The sequence below is a fragment of the Puma concolor genome, chromosome E2 (assembly GCF_028749965.1).
Source record: "Puma concolor isolate L17-30 chromosome E2, mPumCon1.1.hap2, whole genome shotgun sequence".
Taxonomy (NCBI): Eukaryota; Metazoa; Chordata; class Mammalia; order Carnivora; family Felidae; genus Puma; species Puma concolor.
Window position 1 is genome coordinate 30,316,153 of NC_141681.1, and position 7,809 is coordinate 30,323,961.

Below are 7,809 nucleotides of genomic sequence, written 5' to 3' on the forward strand. Positions count from 1 at the left end.
TCAATGTGGGTTCTAATTTAAAAACCTTGAAGGGCGGCATACGATAATACTTTCCGTTTTGAGAAATTCTAAGTCACTTACGTATTCAGTTATTTGATTCTCACCACATCCTTATCTCAATTTCTTTTTTTTTTTTTTTTAATCTTTAATGTTGATTTGTTTTTGAGAATCAGAGAGAGACAGAGCATGATCGGGGGAGGGGCAGACAGAGAGGGAGACCCAGAATCCGAAGCAGGCTCCAGGCTCCGGGCCATCAGCACAGAGCCCGACGTGGGGTTCGAACCCACGAACCTTGAGATCATGACCTGAGCCCAAGTCAGACGCTCAACCGACTGAGCCACCCGGGCGCCCCTCTCAATTTCATGTGATGAGATGAACTGATTTCCTGAAGCTTGAGAATCCGGTAGGTCGTGACCCCGGCCCGAGATCCGGGAACCATTCTCTCAGTCCACAGTCGGCACCTACAGACTATGGCCCGGGGGCCGAGTTCACCTGTTTTTATAAAGAAAGATCTATTGGAACACAATCCCAGCCCACATATTCATCTGCATGTTGTCTATGGCTGTGTCCATGCTACAATCACAGGAATGAGCTGTTGTAACAGAGACCAGATAGCTTTAAAGCCTAAAGTTCTGTCTGACCCTTTAAGAAAAAGGTTGCTAACCTCTGTTCTACACCACTGGCTTAGGAATAAAGAAGAGTCCAAGTGACAGCTCAGATAAAGTTCATGTCCACAAGACTTTCCATCAAAGTCCACCAGAATCCACCGTCGGAAATAACGGTGTTGGAAGTGAGACCACCGCAAACTAAAAAAGCTTTCGCGCAACAAAGCAAAAAGTCAACTTCGTGAATGGGAGAAGGTATTTACAAACAATATATCCGATAAGGGGTGACTATCCAAAATGTATTTTTAAAAAGCTCGTACAACTCAACACCAAAAAAAAGCCCAAACGATCCGATGAAAACATGAGCAGAGGATCTGAATAGACATTTTTCCAAAGAAGACATCCAGATGGCCAACAGACACATGAAGAGATGCTCAACGTCACTCATCGTCGGGGAAATGCAAATCAAAACCATAATGAGATATCACCTCAAATGTGTCCAGAAAGGCAAGTATCACAAGGACAAGAAGTAACAATTATCGGGGAGGATGTACATAAAAGGGAACCCTGGTGGGAATGTAAACAGGTGCAGCCACTCTGGAAAAGAAGAGGAAGTCCCTCAAAAAAGTGAAAAATAGAATTACTATATAATCCAGCAATCCCACTTCTGGGTCTTTAGCTGAAGGAAACAAAAACACTAGGGACGCCTGGGTGGCTCAGTCGGTCAAGGGTCTGACTCTTGATTTCAGCGCAGGTCATGATCTCATGGCTCATGAGCTCCAGCCCTACATCAGGCTCTGTGCTGATAGTGTGGACCCTGCTTGGGATTCTCTCTGTCCTTCTATCTCTACCCCTCCCCTGTTTGTCCTCTCTCTCTCTCCATCTCTCTCTCTCTCCAAATAAATAAATACACTTAAAAAGAAAACAAAAACACTAATTCAAAAAGATGTATGTGCCCCTATGTTCATTGCAGATTATTTACAAAAGGCGAGATAAGGAAACACCCTAAGCGTCCATCGACAGATGAATGGATGAAGAAGGAAGGGTGTGTGTATACAGCAGAATATCACTGAGCCATAAAAAAGAGTGAGCTCTTGCCATTTGGGTCAACATGGACGAACCTAAAGGGATTATGCTAAGAAAAGTAAGTCAGACAGAGAAACACAAATACTATATGATTTCACTTACATGTGGAGCCTAAAACGAAACCAAACAAATGAGCGAACAAAATAGAAACAGACTCCTAAATACAGGGGACCCACTAGTGGTTGCCAGAGACGAGGGAGGTCCGGCAGTGGGCAAAATAGGCAAAAGGGACCAAGAGATCCAAACTTGGAGTTATAAAATAACTGTGGGCTCTACAGCGTGGAGTGTAGGGCCCATAATATCGTAATAACATTTTATGGTGACAGATGGTAACTCCACTTACGGTGAGTATTTCATAACGTAGATAGATATCTAATCACGATGCAGTACACCTAAAACCCATGGAATAGCGTATGTCAACTATATTTCAATTAAAAAAAAGCAAGGAAAAAGAAATCATATCTGCCAACCAATTCAAGGCAGTGTGGGATGGTGGACAGAGCATAAGGCTTCGAGGCCACTCCGGGTCTAATATTAACTTGTGTCTTTTCTCTGAGTCCTGATTTTCCATCTGTAAAGCTGGGCTATTTATACCTCCCTTGCTGGGTTGTTTTAGGCGATTAAATAAGATAAATTATGTTGAAGTCTTAATGCAATGCCTGGCACATAGTAGAAGATCAATAAATAGTAATGAAAATAACAGGAATTTATCATTGTATATCTTTTTCGTCTATATCTATCTGCATTCGTGTATTTGTTATCAAGTAGGGGCAGTCAGGGCCACTAAGCTGCTGTTGTTCCAGAGTGTTGGTGGGAACTGGGAACGTCTAGAGGAGGCGTCAACCACATCAGAAAGTTCTTCTTTCCAATGGATTCTGCAGGGGATTCGTGGCCTGGCCTTCTGGTCTTTGCCCTGGGGAGGCATCTTCTAGAAGATTGTGTCTTTAGCCAAGGTTGAGCAAAACAGAATCCATTCCACTCCCCCTTCGCCCCCCTTGATGTGGCTACCTCGTGTGAACATACCTCATCTCCACATGCTTGTGCTAAAGCCTACCCTGAAATAATGTGATTTCTCACCAGAGTGTTCTCAGGGGCAACAGGCGGCATTTGAGAGGCTTGAATTCCTGCCATCCCTGGGCTTTGGGGGAAGATGATGCTGTGGAAGCCTGGGGTTGCTCTCCTTGGCCGCCTCACCTGCCTGAGCACCACCATCTATCAGCCAATGGACTTCAGTAGCCTCTTAACTGGGCTTCCGGCTTCCACCCAAGCGCCCTATGGTGTGCACCTGGTACAGCGACTAGAGAACTTTAACAACGTGTGTCAGGTCGTGTCACTGCTCAGCTCAAAACCCTTCCGTAGCTCCGCATACCTCTCCAAGTAAAACCCAGTTCCTCACAAGGGTGTACGGGGCCCAGCATCAACTGGGATGTTCCTTATTACTTCTCCAGCTTCGTCTGTTACTCTGTCCCATGCTCACTTCATTCTAGTCCTAATGGCCTTCTTGATGTCTCCTGAATGAGCCAGGACACTCAGACACTTTGTACTTCCTGTTCCTTCTTTTCACAACACTGTTGCTGACTCCCTCATCTCCTACAGGTCTCTTACTCAAGTCTTTACACCTTCTCAGCGAGGCGCCCTGATCCTTCTCTTCCAGGCATCCCCTTCTGCCCTAAGCAACGCCCATATACTCATAAACATTCCCTGTCCCGTCTCCTGCTTTATTTTTCTTCTAAGCATCGACCACCACCTAATATTAGCACCCTGAAGGCCAGGCACTTGTGACTGTTTTATTCACAGCTGCATCTCTAGCATTTAGAACTCTGCCTGGCACATAGTAAGTGATCAATAAATATTTGCTATGTGAATGAATGTAGTTTAAAATTATAGGCTGAAGCACTGAGTGGAAGACCCCAGCCTTCATCCTTCTAAGGATGGCATTTCCAGGAAGACGCGTGAAGTACGAAGTCTCACAAGCAGAAAAATGGTGGAAAGTTTTCTGGGTTCCCAAGAACATAGCAAGGTCCTGTTTGTTCTACACTAGGCATAATGGAATTTTTGTTTTAATTTCTACTTTTGACACTCTTTTGCTTCTTTATTTTTCTTATTTTATTACACTTAACAGGACCTCCAGAATTATGTTGAATAAAAATGGTAATAGAGATCATTTTTGCCTCATTACTGACTTCAAATGTAATGCTTCTCAACTTTGACCACCATAGAGAGTATTTGCTGAGTTTTTGATAGATGCTGGTTATCAAGGTAAAGGCATTCCCTGCAATTTCTGGTTTGCCACGACTTTTATCATGAATAAGAGTTGAGCTGAACTGGAATTTTCTTTCTGCATTTACTGTTATGATCACACTCTTTCTTGAATCTTTTAATACAGAGAATTGCACTAATGCGTTTTTCTAAACTTAAACTGCCCTTGAGGGGATCAATCCTACCTGCTTATGAATGTTTTCCTTGCTAGATTTTTTAAAGGGTTTTCACATCTATATTCCTAAGTAAGCCAATAATTTTATTTTCAGTAGTGTCCTTTTCTTGTCTTGATGTCAAGATTAACTTTTAGTTTCATAAAATGGAAAATTTTCTACCTTTTTTTTGTTCTGTGGTAGAGATTGTATGAAACCGAGGTCATCGATTCTTGGATGATTGGACAAAACTCACCCAAAAAACCGTCTGAGCCTGATGTTTGTGGAAAGGGGTTTGGGGACCATTGATGACATGGACTTAATGTACTACTTAGCTTTTCTATTTCTTCACCAGTCAATTTTTATTTCTATATCTTTCTAGAAGTTTCCTATGCCCTCTGAGTTTTAAAATGTATTCACATAAGGCTGTTCACGGTATTCTCATGGTTTTGAAAAGTCCTTCTGTATTTACGGTTATGTCCCTTTATTTCCTTGATTAATCTTGCCAAAGTTTTGTCCATTCATCTGTTCAGAGAAGTAGCTTTTAATTTTGCTCATCACACTATTTTATTTTCCACGTTATTCCTTTTGGTTCTTTGTTATTTCTTTTTCCTATTACCCTTAGGATATTTCTCTCATTAAGTCTTTCATAATGTGTGACTTCGGGGCTACAATTATTTCACTTTGTATTGTTTTGTCTTTGCAGCATGAGTTTTGATAACCATTCTATCAGCATTCAGTCCTAACTGCTTTATTATTTTCATTACAGTTTCTTTTGTGACCCATCTCTACGTAGAAGATTTTGGTTGTTTTCATTGTCGTTGCCTAATTTCCAAATAGAGGCTAAGATTGGTTCTTTTTTATGACGTAATCGTATTATGGTCGTAGAATGTGGTCTGTAGAAAGTTTACCAGTTTACTCCTTATGCGTCCAGATTCAGTTCCTTCCTTCTCTACATCATCTTTTAGTAGCAAGGACCTTTGAGTAGGAAACGCCATCAGTCTTTATCTGAAAACTTTTCTCTGATTTTCACTTTTAAATAATTAATATCTGTCCTTGGGAAAGTATTGTCCTTCAACAACATGAAGATATTACCCTATTGGTTACTAGCCTTGATTGTTTTTTTTTCAAATTTTTTTGGTCATTTTTAATTTTATTTTTCAAGAGAGAGAGAGTGAGAAAGTGGGAAGGGAGACACAGAATCCGAAGCAGGCTCCAGGCTCTGAGCTGTCCGCACAAAGCCTGACATGGGACTCAAAGTCACAAACCTTGAGATCATGACCCCAGCCGAAGTCGCTTAACCAACTTAGCCACCCAGGTGCCCCCTAGCCTTGATTGTTTTTAATGAGCCCATTGTCATTCCAATTCCAGTCCTTTTCCCTTGATTTGCTTTTAAGGATTTTCTCCTTGTCTTTGGTATTCTGCACTTGTGTTACTATATGTAGGAGTATGGATTTCTTTAATTTATTCTCCTCAATATTTAATATGCTTCTTTTGAGGTCTTGTGACAATTCAATTCTAGGAAACTGTCAGCTTTCATCTACAATTTACACATAATGTTCCCTCCCATCGTCCCTACACTCATCTCCGGAACTCCTTTGAGATGTGTTTGGATCTTCTGATTCCATGCTGTGTGTCCCCTAATCTCTCTTTCATCTGATTCATCTTTTTATGCCTCCATTCTGCGTTCTGAGTAAGTTTCTCAGATCTATCTTGTGGTTCCCCAATTCTCTCCACTGCTATATTTAATTTGTTATTTAACTAGCCCTTCGAAATTTAAATGTCAATGAGTACATTTTTCACAAATATGAAGTTGTTAATCGGAGCCTCATTTTTAATTTGAAATTTTAGAAGCTGCCTGAAAATCCAACCATTATAAACTAAGTGATGATAAACTGAATTACGAGTTATAGTGCATCTACTTGATAGATAATTATGGAGCCATTAACATTACAATAACAAAAAGCATGAGGGGCCTCTGGGTGGTTCAGTCGGTTAAGCATCTGGCTCTTGGTTTTGGCTCAGGTCATGATCTCACGGTGCTAATTTCAAGCCCCACGTTGGGCTTTGCACTGGGCATGCAGCCTGCTTAAGATTCTCCCTCTCCCCCTGCCCCTCCCCACTCACGTGTGCACGCGTTCTCTGTCTCTCAAAAAAAAAAAAAAAAAGCATGAAGCAAACAGTAAAAAAAAAAAAAGGTATTAAAGCAAAATTATAAAATCACGTATATGCGGGGCACCTGGGTGGCTCAGTCGGTTAAGCGTCTGACTTCAGCTCAGGTCATGATCTCGCAGTTCATGGGTTCGAGCCCCACGTCGGGCTCTGTGCTGACCGCTCAGAACCTGGGGCCTGCTTCAGATTCTGTGTCTCCCTCTCTATCTGCTCCGCTCCTGTCATGCTCTGTCTCTGTCTCTTAAAAATAAATAAAATATTTAAAAAAATAATAAAATAAAATAAAATAATGTATATGTTATCCCATGAACATATGTGAAACTAAACATGAATAAACAAACTAATAACACCGTAGTTATAGTAGGGTGATTTCATTGCCCATGACCTTTCTCCTCTTCCAACCCTTCTATAATGATGTGGCGTTATTTTTTACTATTTAAAATAGTTCCTTAAAACACATTTACTTTGCCAATAGAGCATCTGGGTACAGATGCGAAATCCGAGGTCAGAATTAGCACTTGCTTATATATGTCCCTACTGTTGAGTACCTCTTACAAGCAGAAATCCATTTCTGGATACCCGCTGATATTCAACATCCCGTTAGTCATTTGAATCCCATACAGGCGCTTCTGACCTGGAGCTGAGTTCAGAAAACTGAAATCCATGTGCTAATGTCACGACTGAGATGCCACCGGACTTGTTTCTTACTTTTCTGTCAAACATAATTAAGAGCTTGGCTTTGAATATTGTAGATTGGGAACCGAAAAATGCTTTTCCATTCTGCAAATTGTGTGTGTGTGTGTGTGTGTGTGTGTGTGTGTGTGTGTGTGTGTGTGTTTTAAACCAGGTGAGAAAGCTCGGGCCACATTTAAATTAACTGAAGACTTTTTTATAAAAGCTCTGACTTTTGCCAAATCAAAGACAAATCTGCGTTTCTTCCTAAAGACCTTAACAACGGTGTATTTGTTACTCATAGTAATTTCTTGGGTAACAAAATAAGGTTTTTCCTTACCTTAGTTGGGGCGAGAACTTGGTGTTTGGAGAAACTACACAGAGCGAGCTCTGGGGACATCGGCAACATAAACGTGTCTTTTGATCTGGTCAGTTTCCTTCCTTCCCTCTTCCTAGTGTTTCGGGCTGTGTTTTCTCTGCAGATTCTACAAGTTATGTTATGTGTCCCGCCCCAGCACTCTCTCACCTGATTAAACAACAGAACCGTGGGGACGATAGACACTGATGAAGGGGAAACCTGTCCAAAATTTCAAAATTTTTGACTCTCAGCGGGCTGGCCTGGGTTCTCGTTTTCAAGGTGCTCCTTGAGTTTGTGAATCCTCCGGTCAGACGCCGATTCTCAGCGTGATCCTCACAAATGCTCTTCTGTTTCCATTTACTCTGAAAGGTCAAAAGATGCGGCTGGTTTATGAGTTTATTCTGCCATGTATCACTATAGGCGGGTCAGCGGGCCAGCGGATGGATGGGCAGTGCTCACCTCCCCATTTATTACTCTTGTCAACTCAGAAGGGATTTTTTTTTTT

General features: G+C 41.5%; 1 non-coding gene across 1 annotated transcript; it reads right to left on the bottom strand.

The window, feature by feature from the left end:
• Positions 1 to 262: 262 nt before the first annotated feature.
• Positions 263 to 347, bottom strand: TRNAP-UGG (transfer RNA proline (anticodon UGG)). The gene has a single exon. It is a non-coding gene; the product is annotated as a tRNA-Pro (tRNA).
• Between the last annotated feature and the right edge of the window lie 7,462 nt (positions 348 to 7,809).